Source organism: Hypanus sabinus, chromosome 1, assembly GCF_030144855.1.
Source record: "Hypanus sabinus isolate sHypSab1 chromosome 1, sHypSab1.hap1, whole genome shotgun sequence".
Classification (NCBI taxonomy): Eukaryota; Metazoa; Chordata; class Chondrichthyes; order Myliobatiformes; family Dasyatidae; genus Hypanus; species Hypanus sabinus.
This window is the reverse complement of record NC_082706.1, coordinates 20,256,810-20,274,935: the sequence shown is the minus strand read 5'-3', so window position 1 is coordinate 20,274,935 and position 18,126 is coordinate 20,256,810. Positions and strand designations below refer to the sequence as shown.

The window sequence follows — 18,126 nt, the reverse complement described above, 5'->3', positions numbered from 1 at the left end:
TCACTGTTGTACTACAATGCAATCTGAAAGAGTGGAGTTGTTATTCTTGAAGATTATGATCAAATTATCAAAGGATCATTCTTCATTAAAACCTCTTATCAGAATACCACTTCAGTCCTATTGCCTCGTGCATTCTGGCTAAACTTCGGATGCAGTAAATGAAAGCAATTCTTCAACGTTAAATCGCAACGAGGTGACTAATTAAAAGCACCTCTTCTTGAGTATTAAAGCTGTATAATCACCTTTTTATAGCTCTGTCCCAAAAACAAATAAGCAGAGATAAAGCCGAGGGGTTTGCTCATTAATTGCAGTGGTTAATCATTCCAATTATATAGATTGTGCTTTAATTTAATGAAAGACTTTCCCCAGCCGCTCATTCCCCTGAATCTGTTCAACCACTTGAGTGATACTTATCAGTTGCTGCTGATACTAATAACCTGAGAAACAACATGGGCTTCTTGGCGTTCTGCTGCTGTATTCTGGTAATGTTACACACTCAGTGGTCACTTTATCAGGTACCTCCTGCACCTATCAAAGTAGCCACAGAGTGTGTTTCTGTATGTTCGTGGTCTTCTGCTGTAGCCCATCCACTTCAAGGCTGCATGCGTTGTGCATTCAGAGATGCTCTTCTGCGCACCACTGTTGTAACGCGTGGTTATTTGAGTTACTCTCACCTTGAACGAGTCTGGCTGTTCTCCTGTGAGCTCCCTGATTAGCAAGGTGTTTGCACCCACAGAACTGCTACTCACTGGATTTTTCTTTTATTCGTGTTTTAGACCACTCTCAGTAAAATCTCGAGACTGTTGTGTGTGAATGTCCCAGGAGATCAATAATTTCTGAGATACTCAAACCACCCCGTCTGGCACCAACAATCATTCCATGGTCAAAGTCACTTGGGTCACATTTCTTCCCCATTCTGCTGTTTGGTCTGACCATCTCTGCATGCTTTTATGTATTGGTCTGTTTTCACATGACTTGCTGATTAGATATTTGCATTAACGAGCAGAAGTACCTAATATAGTGGTCTTTGATTGTGGTATCTTGTGTCTCAATATCCATCCTCTGGTGAAGTTATTTCTGAGGAGGAATGTACACAGTCTTCTCTGTCTTCTAGCCCTTTTTGTGTTCTTTTCTGTGTTGGGAAAGTCTTAACTTTATTATTGATAGACAGTGTCCTTACCTCTTCCCTTGGGGTGAAATTCATCTGACATTTCATTTCCAGAGCTGTTTTGCAGACAACTGCTATTTACAACTGCAGTGATCTTGCAGGTTTACCCCATTATGGATATCTGTTTGACCTTCTGTTAATATTGTGGCAACCTCAATGAGAGTGAACTATTAATTACACCTTCTGAATTTGATAAGGCTCTTTTAATTTTCAGTGGAAGACCTGGTGCTGATGTGGGTATAGGAACCCGTATTTTCAAAAAAGTTCTTGTAATAAGAGGTGACCTGATAGAGGTTTATAAGAGGATGAGAGGCATTGATCGTGTGGATAGTCAGAGGCTTTTTCCCAGGGCTGAAGAGGTTGCCACAAGAGGACACAGGTTTAAGGTGCTGGGGAGTAGGTACAGAGGAGTTGTCAGGGGTGAGTTTTTTACTCAGAGAGTGGTAAGTGCGTGGAATGGGCTGCCGGCGACAGTGGTGGAGGCGGATATGATAGGGTCTTTTAAGAGACTTTTGGATAGGTACATGCAGCTTAGAAAAATAGAGGGTTATGGGTAAGCCTAGTAATTTCTAAGGTAGGGACATGTGCGGCACAACTTTGTGGGCTGAAGGGCCTGTATTGTGCTGTAGGTTTTCTATGCTTCTGTGGAGTTCAAAATGAATTTATAATCTAGAATGTATATGTTGCCACGTACTACCCTGACATTCCTTTTCTTGCAGGCATCTATAGGAGAAAAGTACAATGGAATTTTGCAAAAAAATTTAAACATAAAGACTGTCAAACACTGTAGAATCAGCTCAGAGTAGTGGTGTGTGAAGCTACTCATGTTGAATCAGCAGTGTAATGGTTGCAGAGTGACACTGCAACTATTGCTGAACCTGGTGGTGCGGGACCTAAGGCTTCCGTACTTCCTGCCCAGTGGTAGAAGCGAGAAGATAAAGCCTGGATAAAGATGGTCTTTGATGATGGATGCTGTCTTCTCAGAATTAGAATCAGAATCAGGTTTATTATTCCCAGCCTGTGACGTGACATTTGTTAACTTAGCAGCAGTAGTTCAATGCAATACATAATATAGAAGAAGAAAAAATAATAGTAATAACAATAAATAAGGAAGTAAATCTTTATATAGTATACATATATTGAACAGATTAAAATAGTGCAAAAAACAGAAAGACGATATATTTAAAAAAAAAATGTGAGGTGCTTTCTTGTTGCAGAGTTCCATGTTAATATGCTCAATGCTGGGGAGGGGTTTACCTGTGATGCACCTCTACTCTCTGTAGCCTTGAGGTAGCTCATTTTGAGCCCTTTTGTTGTGTTAGTGTTTCCTAATGACATAAAATGGGGCCACTTGTCACTGCTGATCCTATATTGGCTCTTGGAGAATCCCATTCTTCCAGTTATTTCCCTATAATACTGATCAACTTCACCCTAGTCTCACCTCCCTCCTTCATCAGGGATAGTTTTCAGTAGCCAAAGAGCCCACCCGCAAGCCTTTCAGTTGGGTTGTTGAGGGACGTTTGCATAGGTTTGGCAGTCCACCTGAATTAAGGTCAAAATAAATAATCCAGAGGGTTACCACTTCAAATGGGCTGGGTGAGTTGTGATTTATATTGTGATCCATGAATGATATCTGGCCCAATTGAGTAAATCTGCACCAGATATAGTTTGTAAATGCAGTCAATGTTGCAGTGTTTGCCGAGCTTGGCAATTAGTTTGCAGACATTTCATCACCAGTTGAGGTGACATCCTCAGTACGCAGTTGTTGGTGTTTCTCTCTGGGAGTGCTCGTGTTTGCTTGCCTAATCAGGTACCACCAACTGCGCACCAAGGATGTCCACCTCGACTGGTGATGAAACTTCTGCAGGCTAATTGCCAACCTTGGCAAAATCCACATCATCAACTGCCTCAACCCAAGAGACCAGTATTCCCCACCATTCTAAACAGTAAGATATCATCTATCAAATAATATGTCCGCCACCTTAGCAGGACTGAGGCTGGTCAGAGATTTATCAGTGGCTGTGATTAATTTTTACATGAATACTTTATTTGCTCACAGACGCCTTATTTGTCTCCAGTGATCCGCTCTCCAAATTGGTCATGACCTGTGTAGAGTTTTTTCAGCAACTTTACTAAGCAACCTTTATTCATAACTATCTTCTGCTGGTTTTTTTTCTTCTGAAGAAATTGGTCTATTTTAAATGGGGGTAAGTTGTTTGTGCTTCTTGGCTCCTTAAATAGATTTTGATTTCTGTGAGTCACAGACTGTCCAGCCCATCTCAAATAATATGCTGTCAATTATGCGCTAAAGGGTTTTGTGATCAGATTTGGGAGATCTGCAAGAAAAACATGGAAATATTTTGTGATGCTTGAAAGATAATTGGTACCTTTTATTTGCAGGGAGATGTACCACAAATCCATAATTAAACTTCAATACACAAGTGAAGTATAATAGTGCTGTTTTTCCAGTGGCAATAAAATAGGTTTGATTCATTAAGTTTTCAAAATCTTATTTATGAAGTTTCTTGATAACATTGTTGAAAATATTTGAGTGGGACGTCTAGTAATAATACTCTAAATGTGCATTAGAATTGAGAAGGTTTCTTTTGATTAGTGATTTATCCCTTATAATTTGCAAATATGAAGGTTCCTGCTTTTGTGTTCTTTCTTCAATTAAATAGATTGTATGGTTTTACTTGTTATGAATTAAATGCAGTCTATTTGGCCCATGCTGGTTTCCAACAGAGTAATCACTTCTCCTATCAATTCTACTCTCAGTAGCCACTTAGTCCTGTATATGATAGTGGCTACTGAGTGTATATTTGTTGCCTTCTGCTGTTGCAGCCCATCCACTCCAAGTTTCAAAGTGTTGTGCGTTCAGCGACGACCGGTGTAATGTGCGGCTAGTTGAGTTACTGTCGCCTTCCTGTCAGTTTGAAGCGGTCTGGCCATTCCCCTTTGACATTAACAAGGCATTTTTGCCCACAGAACTGCCTGCTCACTGGATGTTTTTTTTATTTTTTGCACCATTCCGTGTAAACTCTAGGACCGTTGTGTATGAAAATCCCAGGAGATCGGCAATTTCTGAGATACCCAAACCCCCTTACTGGCACCAACAATCTTTCCACCATCAAAGTAATTTCTTCCTCATTCTGATCAACATCTGAACTTCTTGACCATGTCTGCATGCTTTTATGCATTGACTTGCTGCCATATGATTGGCTGATTAGATATTTGCATTAATGTGCAGGTGTACCTAATAAAGTGGACACTCTAAAGCCTTCCTCTACTGATTTCACCTTCAGCCTACATCTTATCTTTTTCATCTGCCTATCCACTCCCCTTCTTTCACCAAGGAGTGCCACATATTAACTAAGTAATGTGCTCGGATGGCTTTGGCATGCATGAGGAAACCAAGGAAGGAACCCATACAGCGAAAAGGAAAAAGTGCATGTTCCACGTGGAGCAGCAAAGAATCAGTTGAACCAGGGTCTCTGGAGTTGAGTGCCGTGCCTCTGTGCTACCACTGATGGAAATGGATTGCAATACCAACTATTAACATTTGAAAACATCTCCACCCCGCAAAGCATTTGATATATGTCTATTAAAGGAGGTGTGAGGTGCTCCTTTCCTCTGCCAGCCTGTAGGTCACACTTGATGATAAGACCATTAGACACAGTAGCAACATTAGGCCATTCAGCCCATCGAATGTGCTCAGCCATTCCATCATGGCTGATCCCAGATCCCACTCTACCTCATACACCTGATGTCTCGCCATATCTTTCGATGCCCTGACCGATCAGGAAACGATCAACTTCTGCCTTAAGTATATGCACGGACTTTGCCTCCACCGCAGTCTGTGGCAGAGCATTCTTTACTGAAGAGAACAGTAGTTGGAATTATGTAGTGCCTGTAATGCAGTAAAATATCCCAATAAATCTGTCAGGCAATTTTGATAGCACATTTACCTCTGAGTTAGAAGGCTCCATGTTTCTCTCATGGACCTTGTCCACAAATCTCACGTCAGGACAAGTGCTGTTGGAAGTGCAGACAGTCCCTCAAGGTGTTTAACCTCTGCCCGGACTCGTGCCTTGAATGGATGTAGAAAGATCCATTGCTCATATCCCAGGGAAAAGCATGATGATTGTCTTTGGTTTTTTGGCAAGCCATGGTTCCTCTCTCATTCATGTCTTTGTTACATTCTCTTTTTTTCCCCATTTCCCCTCTTTCTCCTCCTCCTTCCTCTCTTTCTGTCTGTCGGTCTCCTGCCCTCCTTCTGTCCTTATTAACAACTACATAAGACATTGGAGTGTTGCTAAGGCTGCCATCTCTGAGTATTGAGAGGTGCATTTAAATAGATCTTGTATGGACTGTACAAAGAGGTGAAGATTTCGCAAGTGCAATAAACCATGCATCTGATGGTGCAGGTTACTGAGGACTTGGCACCTGCACTCTAAGGAGCTCGCAGCCAACTGCATCAACATTTAAGATGAAGAAATCTGCAGATGCTGGAAATCCAAGCATCGTACACAAAATGCTGGAGGTACTCAGCAGGCCAGGCAGCATCTATGGAAATGTGTAAACAGGTGACATTTTGGGCTGAGACCCTTCGTCGAGACTGGGGAAAAAAAAAGATGAAAAGTTAGAGTAATTAGGTGGGGGGGAGGGGAGGAAGAAGTACAAGCTGGTAGGTGACACCGGGAGAGGGGGAGGAGTGAGGTAAAGAGCTGGGAAGTTGATTGGTGAAAGAGATACAGGGCTGGCGAAGGAGAAATCTGATAGGAGGGTGCAGAAGAAAGGGAAGGAGAGGAGATAGGCAGGTAAGGAGTTAAGGTGAGAGAGGGAAATGGGAAGGGTGAAGGTGGGGGCCAGTTACTGGAAGAAATCGACGTTCATGCCTCCAGGTTGGAGGACACCCAGAGAGAATATAAGGTGTTGCTCCTCCAACCTGAGTGTGGCTTCATCGCGGCAGTAGAGGAGGCCACGGACTGACTTGTTGAAACGGGAATGGGAAGTAGAGTTACTTATTTTGACTTCCGGAACACAAGACCAGCAAGTTTTAATTGTGAAAACTGCTCTCGGAGGTTTGTAGAGATTTGCCTCTCCATTTCATTAGCTGTGTTGCAATGACAGATGATGTGGAAGCAGATACGGTAGCACTCTGCCCTCTAAGTCTTCAGCCAGTAGTGCAAATGGAGCTAATTAATCCTGTCTGGGGATTGAGTGCTGCAATTTTCTAAAGCTATTATAAAATTACCCTAATCTTACACCACCTTGTGTTCATCTCACAGATCAGTTATTCAGACATTTTAAATTACTTGAATTCCACCCTTTTAGATGTCTTCTATTTGGTGCAGTCTAGGGGAATTTTATTCAGTCTCTCTTTTTGCAGCATATTACAATTTGAAGTTAAATCGTCCCCGGCACAATTTGCAGCTTTGTCCCACAGCTGCTTCAACCTGACAATAATTATCTAAAGTACTAAAGATTAATTTATATCACTGACCTTCCTGAGGTGCCCAGTCTTTTATGCTTGCTTTTGTGTCCCTGTAGGAATTTAAAGTACATGCGAACAAGCTGAAGTCCAGGGAGAGAAAAATACTAAATTTACTTTGTAGCTCAAAAATAAACTGACTTCCTGACCCTACTGCTTCTCACTTCAGCGATAAGCACTTTATCCTCCGTAGGTTTAGACTGGAAAATAAAACAGTGATTTTTTTTTCCCTCTGAACCATCAGAAATGTGCTGAAATTTGTAGCTATAAGTTCCGATCTGATGCTGTATGCTCGTGTGACTTGATGACCTCAGCTCAGAATCTGTGACCACAACAGTGCTGACTGAACAAACAGTTCTTTAGAGGTTGCTAGTGTACTTCATTCTAAAGCAGAATCCTTTTTTTTTGCTTCAGAATGGCTATCATAAAAATAACAGCTCAGAATTAGGATGGTCAGCTCTTTATCGTAGAACCTGTGGTAAACACATTTACAGGAGATGCCTTATTTTTGTATTCCTTTTTTCAATGTATTGATCTATGCTTGCTTGCTGTTTGTGGCATAAGGTTTCAGGATCCATTGAGTCTTAGTGTGAAAGCATTCCTGGTAAATTTAGATCTCTTGCCCCAGGTTGTAATTCTCACCTGTTTGTGTTTGATTTAAAACAAATATTATTAAAGGGAAGTGCCTCTAAATGCGATATTTTTGTGAATTGGTTTATTGACGTCTTATTTTCCCCACAACCCTTGAGTCTGAGCGGTATTTCCAAGGTGTGCGATGACGTGCCGCATTCTTGGCTGACAAGCGGTGCATGATGGGAATTAGAGCAAGCTCAGTGAGTGGCACAAAAAGACGCAAAGTGGGGTAGTGGCATAAATCGCACCTCCCCACCCTCTCCCCTCTCACCCATCCCTCCCCTCTCTGTCCTTTATTCCACAAATTCTGTGAGAGCTAATTTAATTAAGTCTAGAAAGGTGAATTTCCATGACCTGCGTGGTGGCAGTGGGGTGCTGCCTGAGTGTGGAAATTGGCAGAGAGCTCTCACAACCCACTGTGCTACTGAGTGCCTCCCCGAAGCTGCTGGTGAGCACCAGTTATCAAAACTGGAATGTCAGTGGACGTTGACTCACAGTCAAGCCCAAAGTATGTTCCTTCTAATTAAGATGTACTTTACTGCTTTTTATAAATTAGACGAAGATGTATTTCAGGGAATGCTGGCTATGAAGAAACACACAGTGTCTTTCTTGATGGAGTAAGGAAAGTCTGCTGGTTCTATCTCATAATGCTCCACAAGACTGCAGCTTGGATTGTGTTGGTCCTTGTTCAAAATTCAGTTCAGTGAAACCTAGGCAGATGAATTCCCTCTTTTAACATCCATTCTGTTGTCAAGCAGATTAATTTTATCAGAAGACAGAGCACCTGAGGGTGATGCCACAGGGAGCAGAAGCATTGCAGTCTGAATGAGAAACTTGAAACAGTAGGAATTCTTAAAAGTACTTGAATATTTAAAACCTGTCAGATAACCTAGAGCCAAATAGATAAAGTCTTAGCATAAATTAATTGGAAAGCATCAAACTTTTGCACTGGTCCAATCGTTTTGTTATTCTACCATTGCAGTTATGACACAGAAGGGTTATTGGCTGTTAATTTCTGAGATTGGGTTCCGTGTGAGCAGGAGGTATGAGTGAAGATACCCCACCCCCGTCCTGGTATGCGAATCATCGGGACTGGAGTTTGAGGCCTAGTGTTTGGGTCCAGTCGCTGGTGAGTCTGGCGCTTGAGGCTAGAGATCTGTTCCTCTTCCAGGGCCCTCAGTTGTTGTCGCCGTCATCATCATCATCGGTGAGTGTTGGGTCGCTACCAACGATCAAAGCCCAAAGGTCAATCAGAAGTCTAGATTGAAGTCTGAAGGTCAACTAGAAGTCCAAAAGTTGATGCCTGATGGGTGAAGCCCTGGGTCAGCGATTTTCTTAGGTTTTGCTGGGGAAGTTGAAGGCCCAATGTCTGCATACCCACAGTTCTGCTGGAGCTTGTAAGCAGAAGATGGCCTGTTCTGAGATTAGAGGACTGTGTACAAGCTTGTTTTGTTGTTGTTGCTTTATCACGAGGTTTTTTTTTGTTATTTATTTATTGAGATACAGCGTGGAACAGGCCCCTCCAGCCATTCAAGCCAAGCCGGCAAAAATCCTCCGATTTAATCCTAACCTAATCAAGGGACAATTTACAGTGACCAATTAACCTATAATTTATACATTATTGGATTGTGGGAGGAAACTGGAGCACTCGGAGGAAATCCACGCAGTAACGGGGAGAACGTACAAACTTCCTAAGGCAGCGGCGGGAGTTGAACCCGGGTCACCTGTACTGTAGTGTGTTGTGCTAACCAGTTCCTTCACTATAAACAGCAGTCGTTTAATGATCAATAATTTTTAGTCACTTTCAATGGGAAATGGCAGCATCTCAATTATCCCTTACGAAGAGCTCTCGAGGGTGTTTAAATTCACTGGAGTGGAATCCACTGGAAAGTGTCTGTTCCAGAGCTAGAATCCAAATCAGTCTCTTTCTTCTCCTCCGCATCCAATTCCAACCTTTCACCACACCGCTAGGAGTGGAGTTTAGTTAAGGTGGATCCTCAATTCCACTGAGCACCTGGCATAAGACAAGTGTTGTACAGTAGATAAGTCCTTGGTCCTGCTTGCATTTATTGGCTTTGGGCAGCAGTTGCACAATTCTCCCCACTCCCCTTCTTCAGTGTCTCCCGCCCGCTCCCCTTCTCTCCTCCCCGTGTCTCCCGCCCGCTCCCTTTTCTCCTGTGTCTCCCACCCACTCCCTTCTCTCCTCCCCGTGTCTCCCACCCACTCCCCTTTCTCCCCCCGTCTCCCGCCCACTCCCTTCTCTCCTCCCCGCGTCAACCACCCACTCCCCTTTCTCCCCCAGTGTCCCCCGCCCGCTCCCTTCTCTCCTCCCCATGTCTCCCGCCCACTCCCCTTTCTCCCCCGTGTCCCCCGCCCGCTCCTTTCTCTCCTCCCCGTGTCTCCCGCCCACTCCCCTTTCACCCCCATGTCTCCTGCCCGCTCCCTGCTCTCCTCCCCGTGTCTCCCGCCTGCTCCCTTCTCTCCTCCCCATGTCTCCCACCCGCTCCCTTCTCTCCTCCCCGTGTCTCCCACCCACTCCCCTTTCACCCCCGTGTCTCCCGCCCGCTCCCTGCTCTCCTCCCCGTGTCTCCCGCCCGCTCCCTTCTCTCCTCCCCGTGTCTCCCGCCCGCACCCTTCTCTCCTCCCCATCGTGTCTTCTGACTGCCCTATGTCTCACCGTCCCCTCCCCCTCCATTGCTTGTTTGTTCATATGGACGTAAAGCAGATGTTGAAAAGTGAGGGGATGGAAGTGGGAGGAAGGGTGGTGATATCGGAAAGTCCTGATTTGGTAAAATAGCAGCTTGGAGACACAATTGAAGACAGTTGATGGAATCTGGAGCAACAAGCTGTCTGTTGGAGGACGTCCTGTTTGTAGGCTTACCACTGAAAACACCACCAATTCCTATAGCCCCTCCTTCCACAAACACCACTTGACCCACTGAGTTTCTCTGCAGATTATTCAAATGGCGGAATAGCAGACTGTAACTGGAGTGGGGTAATGTTTCATTTGGCAATAGCTTCCACTAACACTAGGAAACAGGTTTTAAGAACTATCCTAAAGGAGAAGTAGTGAGATTTAAGGGGTGAATTCTGGAGTCTCGGCATTGTTGGATGCTGGAATGGCTGACTTTGGGAACTGCTTAATCTGAGAGCGATTGTGAAGCCAGAATGACGCCAGCACAAGTGACCTTCAGGGCAAAGGTCACAAAGGCTTTGGAAATAAGGATGAGAATTGCAGTGTTACCTGATGCAAGTGAGGTCAAGAGTGATTGGACCATGAGAAGAAAAGTTTCAGAGTTGTGCAGTTTGATTATAAGTGAGCCTTTGAGCCTTAGAACCGTGCAAGAGAAAACAGTTATGGATGACTGTGTATTTGCAGAGAGTGGACTAAGCGGAGAGACATCCATGGTCCTAAAGACAAAGGTCAAAAGATAAAAGAGGACATCCATGAAGACACTCCCTTCCTTTTCACTCCAGCAAAGCCTTTGTGAATGTATTTGCAGACGAGAATTAAGAATGACTTTGAAGTAATTATAATCTGGTTTTCAGTTATGTACAACCTTGCACTAATCAAGTCATTACAAATTTATCAAGATGAATGGCAAAATCAGGCAATTGAACCTGGTAAAGGGATTATTGAATGGGTTCTGCCCAATTGTTTCGAGTGGATTCCGTTACTAGTAAAATAAAAATATCCTCTAAGATTTTATTAATCCCAATTTGAAAGCAGGAGTGGTACTGCAGTAATGTTTATCATTGAGAGATTTCAGTGATTCGAATTCATGGAGTTCATTACTTCCATGTCCTCTCAGTGTTGTTACTTTCTGCTGTGGTAAACGCTAATTGGGGAATCTGTGCCTAGCATGCAATTTTTCATCCTTTTTTCCCCGTCATTTGAAAGTAAAAAGAAATCCGCTGAGTGAATTTGCTGTTGCCTCCTCTGGGGCTTGTTACTGAATTTGAGAAGCTAATGAGGACAAATTTATCCTTGAAGTCCTTCTCCTATTTTGCACGAGCACTAACTCAGCAGAATGTCAACCTAATACTGGTTTTAGTAGCCCCATGATCATCTTCTGTTGTGGGGTTCCCAGAACAGTGTTGCTTTATTGCCTGAGGGTAAATGTGCATCACTATTATCTTCCTCTTCTCTGTTGAACTGAGCCCCCTCATGTGAACATGTGTACTATCAAAGTAGCACTCTTCATGTGACTGGAAAGTGTTGCTACTTCAAAAAAGGAATTCTGTAATAATGGGTGGAGAAGGGTTAGAGGGCTCTTGTGGGACCTGGATAGACTGGTGGAGAATATTAGCCACTGGGGGCTTGTTCTTCACACACAGGAGCTAGGGGGACTGTTGCAGGCTATGACAGAAGTTTGGGAGCGAGATCTTTCAAAGGAATAGTATCACATCAGCAGTGCATGAACATCCACACTTTTGGGAAACTTGAAATAGGAGCAAATTCTTACTCCTATGGGCTGAAGAGTAAGGGTACAGCCCTCTTTCTTTGAGAAAGGAGCTCGTGTGAGCTCCCTGAAGCAAGCAGCAAGCTGAGAGGTTGCGGACGTCAACAGCAGTTACTGGGAGTGGCCCTGAGGCCAAGGAGCTGAGTGAGAAAAGTGAGCTTCATGCCCATAAAGGCTGGCTTATACTTGTGTGTGTGGACTATGCCGCAGCCTACGCTGTAACCCCGAGCATGCGTTGGTGTGCGCCAAAACGCTAGTTGGCGGTGGGGTTTCTATGTCACTGTGTTGAGTTTCTTCATGAGAGACGTGGATGAGGAAATGCACTTCAAACATTTTCGCATGTCGGCAGGTAGATTTGACGATTTGGTTCATCTATTTGACATCGGTGTGTGCACAGCCTACGGACATGGCGGAGAAGCAACCGGAATTGCGTAGGAGGAAATGCGATGCTACCAAGCAGACCAATCACAGTTGTTGCGGTCTGCGTTGCCGCGACGCGTGAGTAACTTTTCTGGAGAGGTGCACGTCACCCTACGGCATAGGGTACACGTTACCTACGGCATCAATGCGACTCACAAATATAAATCAGCTTTAAGTAGTGCAGACGTATTTGCTGTTGTCAATCTGAATGAAAATTCCTGTTACAAGAGTCAGGGTGGAAGTTCCTGCCAAGCATTTTAAAGATGGACGTGGTGCCATTTTGCATAGCATAGCTTCAGCCTGAGAAATGAATCTTTGGTTATTGACTCTTCAGCATAATCGGGAACCCTCAGAAGGGTGTTTGTTGAGGTTCTTCAGTAGATGCCATGTTCAGTTTGCTGATCTTGGTCACACTGGAGATCTCCATTTCATCCACAACATCTAATTGTCTTTTAAGGATCGTGTTTTCTTGAAGGAATGGTTCATAGTTCGAAATCCTTCTCAATCAAGTATATAAGGGAGTGTAGCAGTCACCGTGATGCTATTACAGCTCGGGGCATCAGAGTTAGGAGTTCAGTGCTACGTCTCTTTTTTTAAAAAAGCAAATCTCACCACTGAGTAGCTTTTCAAACTGGGGCTGACAATGGTTGCCAGATTTGAAAAGAAACCACATCTACTATTTTGCTGTCTAATTTCCTCAGAATGAGTACATAGATAAAGTGTGTTTCTTGGGTGAAGGTATTTGGAAGGAAGCAAGCAGGGCTTCTATTTTTGATCATGTTTGCAGGAAAGTGCAGCCATTTGACCTCAGTCCTTGTAATTCGTTGACTGCCATGAAAGGCATTCATCAGTTTTCTTCTTCTCAAAGTTTCTTCCTCTCCATCTGCTGCATGCATTTTACCAGCTTCACGATCACCCGTTCGACAGCTCACTCTGTACGTGAGGGATAGGTGCTTGCTAACACAGACTCTGCTGGGAGAGGGCAGAGGCACTCTAATATATCTGTAGGCTCACATCAACCAGAATGTTGGCACTAATCTCCAATCTGGAGTTCATGGCTCTTGTTTCCCTTGTGTCCGTGTTTTCACAGACACAAGCTTATACAGAACGTTACAAGCCTTTCAGTCCATGATGTTGTGTTAAGCTTTTAGCCTACTCCAAGGTCAATCCTACATAGCCTTCCATTTTTCTATCATCCATGTGCTTACCTGAGTACCCCGAATGTATTTGCCTCTACCAGCAATCCTGACAGAGTATTCCACACACCCCCTGCTTCCTGTGTAAACGACTTGCTCTGACGTCCCATCCTCAAGCTTTCAACAAAGTTTCTGTCTACACTCAGTGGCCACTTCATTAGGTACCTCTTATAACTAAGAGTGTATGTTCCTGGTCTTCTGCTGCTGTAGCTCATCCATTTGAAGGTTCAGCGTGTTTTCTTCCTCACAGCACTGTTGTGACACATGCTTATTTGAATTACCGCCAAATTCCTGTCAGCTTGAAACATTTTGGTCTTTCTCCCTGTGCCTTTCTCATGAACAAAGCATTTTCACCCACAAAACTGCTGCTGCTCACTGGATGTTTGATTGCTTATTGCATCATTCTCGATAAACTGAGATTAGCAGTTTCTGAGATACTCAAACCACCCTATCTGGCACCAACAATCATTCCACAGTTAAAATCACTGAGATCACCTTACCTCCCTAATATAATGTTTGGTTTGAATGACAACGGAAACACTGGACCATTTTTGCATGCTTTTATGCATTGAGTTGGGGCCAAATCTCATCAGACAATGATATTTGTATACAGGTGTACCTGATAAAGTGGCTACTAAGTGTATTTTTACTTTTCTGCCATCTTTCTGCAATCTTCTTTCTCATTTTTTTAATAGTAATACTTAAGGCTGCTGTTTACTGTGTTCAATACAATCATATCCTCAGTTCTAATCAAAAAGCTCCAGATCCTGGGCCTCTGTACCACACTCTGAATTTTGACCTCTGACCTCCTCACTGGGAGGCACGATCTGTGTGGATTGTAAGTAACATCTCCTCCTCGCTGACAATCAACACTGGCACACCTCTGGGAAGTGTGCTTACCCTCTGCCCTACTCTCTCATGGCACAGTTTGAGCTGGGCACTGCTCAAAAGCCATCTCTACATTTGCCAATGAAATGACAATATTTATTGCTGGCAGAAGCTTAGATGATGATGATGATTGGCGTAAACATTGAGGTACATCAACTGGTTGACTCGTGTTGCAGCAACAACCTTGCAATCAACCTCAGTAAAAATAAATAATTGTTTATTGACTTCAGAAAGAGTAGGTCGAGGGAACACGTATCAGTCCTCATAAGGGATCAAAAATGGAAAAGGTGAGCAGTTTCAAGTTCCTGGGTGTCAACATCTCTGAAGATCCATCCCTGGACCAACATATTGATGCAATTACAAAGAAGGCCCAGCACTGGGTATATTTTATTAAAATGGCATGAAAGACACTCACAATTTTCTACAGATGTACCACGGAGAACATTCTGACTGGTTGCATCACTGTCTGGTATGGAGGGACCATTGCACTGGATTGGAAAAAGCTGCAGAAAGTTGTACACTCAGCCAGCTCCGTCACGGACAGTAGCTCCTCTAGAATCCAGGGCACCTTTAAAAGGTGCCCTCCATAAGGACCCCCATCACCCAGGACATGCCCTCTTCTCATTGTTACCATTTAGTGAGGAGGTACAGGAGCCTGAAGATGCACACTCAATGTTTCGCCAACAGCTTCTTCCCCTCTGCCATCAGATTTCTGAATGGACAATGAACCCATGAACATTTCCTCAGTATTTTTCCCCTCTCTTTTTAAATTTTTTAATATATACTTATTGTAATTCCTGTCTTTTATGACTGTGTTTTTGCATTCTACTGCTGCTATAAAACAACAAACTTCACAACAAATGCCAGTGATATTAAACCTAACTCTGATTCTTTTCCTGTTTTCTCCGCCACACTCACTCTCACTCTCTCTCTCTCCCTCCAAAATATGCTGACACACGTATAATTACAAAAGTGCAACAGGGGAGTTACTGGACGCTCCCTGACCCTTTGACCTGTAAAGGTGGCAATAATCTGGATTTTAAACTGACAACCAAAGTGACAATGATCATGAAGATTGGGATGGTCCTCAAGATCTGTCTTCCCCGTAATTCTCCTCAGGAAAAGGGTGTTGCTCGATGTGGCCACCGACCCTGGCTGACTTTTCATGTCCCTCTGCAAACTACCTAACAGGCCCCACGTTTGGGGTCAGTTAGCGATGGGAGACAACTGATGGCTGATGTGCCTGAATAAATTTATTAAAGAGCAGACATACACTCGCCAGCCTGGCAGCTGAAAGCAATTAAGCCACGCCGAGACTGAGATGAGCCCAAGTGTCATTTCTGGTCCTGAGCAGCCTCGCCTTGCGCCAGCCCTGGATTTTAACACTGATGCAGGCGAATGCAGCACCCGATCCGTCTCTGGTGGAAGTGGTTTCATTTCTGTCACCAAGCCGTGGTAAAGACGTTGTTCCGGGAAAAAAAAAATCGCAGGTTGGGAAGTGAACTGTGCAAGTGTTGCGGTGTGACATCACCTTGTATCACTTTATATCACTCAGTGCAGGCAAGATGTGGTTATTCCAAGCGCATAGATCCTGGGGCAGAGTGGAGAATTTGTTTCGGAACAGAGCTGTTAGATCCTGGAAAATTTGTGAGACATGGCAAATTTTGAGCTGTCACATAGCAGAATTAATTGAAATGCTCTTGTGAATTTACGATAGATGTTTGCTCTTCAGTGTCAGAAATTTAGTTTGAGTCATCCCTCCTGGATTGCATAAATGTGATCAGTTGCTTTTTTTTTCTCTACCCTGTACTGAATCAGCTCTGACAGTTGATTTATATCTCCATGTTGAGTGATGCAGCTTGCTCTCAAACAGAAGCTTCATCAGCATCTGGAAGTCCGTTGCAGGTGTGTTGTGCAGAAGAGCTGTTTGTGGAGATGCTGAGCCAGGTGACCAAAAACATGAAGGAAGAATCCCAAAAGAAAGGGAAAGGAGAAGAAGGGAGGAGGTTCGGCAGGGTTGAGGAAGGGGAGAGAAAGTGAGTGGGGAAGAGGGAAGGGAAAGAGAGAGGCACGAGAAGCAGAAAAGAGAATTAAAGTTTGAGAGAAAAATTGAATAATTCGGATATATTGTTCCAGCGTGCAGGACTGCAGTAGCTAAACGAGAGACATTCCTGACGAAGGGTCTCGGCCCGAAATGTCAACAGTGCTTCTCCTTATAGATGCTGCCTGGCCTGCTGTGTTCCACCAGCATTTTGTGTGTGTTGTTTGAATTTACAGCATCTGCAGATTTCCTGGTGTTTGCTCTTTACATTCCCCAAAGATGGATTAATTAAATTCTGGAATGCAGGAGAGGCTACAGTTGTGGGAATGCAAAACATTGTGGATTTGGGCTGGAAGAAGATTCAGGGATGGGAAGGAATGGGAACTTGGAGGAAATTCATTGAGGAGAATGTTAGAATCAGGATGTTGCCTCAAGAGGATTTATTATCAATTGGCTGGTAGATTTATGCATCCATTAGATTTCTTCCCAAGCGGGGTCTGATACCGTTGTTGCTGCTGTAGGTGCATCTTTATATGGGTGTCCCGTCTCTGTTTTTACCGATGTAGATAAAATTTTCTTCCATTGCCAATCTCGGGTTGAATCCATATTCCAAAGGCAAAAACTGCTGGAGGAACTCAGCAGGTCAGGCAGCTAGGAAGGGAGGAGTTAACATGAGGAGTTTTGATGGATCTGGGCCTGTACTCACTGGAGTTCAGAAGAGTGATGTTGGATCTCAAGCCTGTTGAATATTGACATGCCAAGATAGAGTGAACGTAGAGAGGATGTTTCCTATTTTAGAGTCTTGGATCAGCGGGCACAACTTCAGAATACAAGGGAGTCCCTTTAGAACAGAGGTGAGGAGAATTTTCTTTAGCCAGAGGGTGGTAAATCTGGAATTCGTTGCCATAGATGGCTGTGGAGGCCAAATCATTGGGTATATTTAAAAACAAAGGTTGATGGATTCTTGATTAGTAAGGGTTTTAAAGGTTACAGGGTGAAGGCAGGGGAATGGGGTTGTGAGGGATAATAAATTAGCCATGATGGAATGGTGGAGCAGTCTCAATGGGCTGAATGGCCTAATTCTGCTCCTATGTCTTAAGCAGGTTTCCTATTGCATCTATTTGAGCTGATTGCTCTTCAATCAGCGTTATGCCAGTAAATGCAGAATGTTTTGTATTTATTCTGGAAACAAGACTGAGCTCTTTCCTGGCATGGGGTGTGGTATTCCTAACAATTTAAAGGCTGGCATTTATACAACAAAAAAGCAAGCAAGTGAGCCAGATTTGTTTGCAGTTTCTCTCTGTTCATTGATTTTAGTTCAAGCTATTTTTCTTTATTCCTGCAGCAAAGTTATATTAACCAGTCCTTAGGTCAATAAGAGGAAACTGTCCAGAAATCCAAGTTATCACTCTAAATGCACACCACGGTTTCATTGTATGGTATCAGTTTTTGAAGTTCATGCCATACAGAGCAGTAGACTGAACTTCACAAGTTGATGCAAAGCATCTTTCTGACCTCTGGATCTCCCTCTTCTAGCCTAATAAGACAGTTGATCGGTGCACTGTGATGCTGCATCTCCACGCCGAATAATTTATTCTTCAGCCGCATTGGTAAAGGACTAAATATTGCACATCTTCAAAATCGTTCTATTGATCCACCTGAGAGGGCATACAGGTCCTTGTTTGTTGTTTCAACAGATCCATGTGTATACCACCGACTGTTAGCAAAATCAGCAAGCATTCTAAGGTCCCTGAGATCTGGGAACAGATAAGGCAAGGCAAGATTCAAGACCAATGACAAATTATAAACTTGCATATTATGGG

At 43.6% G+C, this 18,126-nt stretch overlaps 1 protein-coding gene and 1 long non-coding RNA gene across 4 annotated transcripts in view; one reads left to right on the top strand and one right to left on the bottom strand.

Annotated features, from left to right (window-relative positions):
* The window catches only part of LOC132391741 (netrin receptor UNC5D-like), a 775,452-nt gene that overhangs the window by 27,959 nt on the left and 729,367 nt on the right, over positions 1 to 18,126 (top strand). The gene's annotated exons all lie outside the window — the stretch shown is intronic.
* The window catches only part of LOC132391763 (uncharacterized), a 30,510-nt gene continuing 30,115 nt past the window's right edge, over positions 17,732 to 18,126 (bottom strand). The window contains exon 3 of the long non-coding RNA XR_009511345.1: positions 17,732 to 18,060. This is a non-coding gene — a long non-coding RNA (uncharacterized LOC132391763). The remainder of the gene's footprint in view (positions 18,061 to 18,126) is intronic.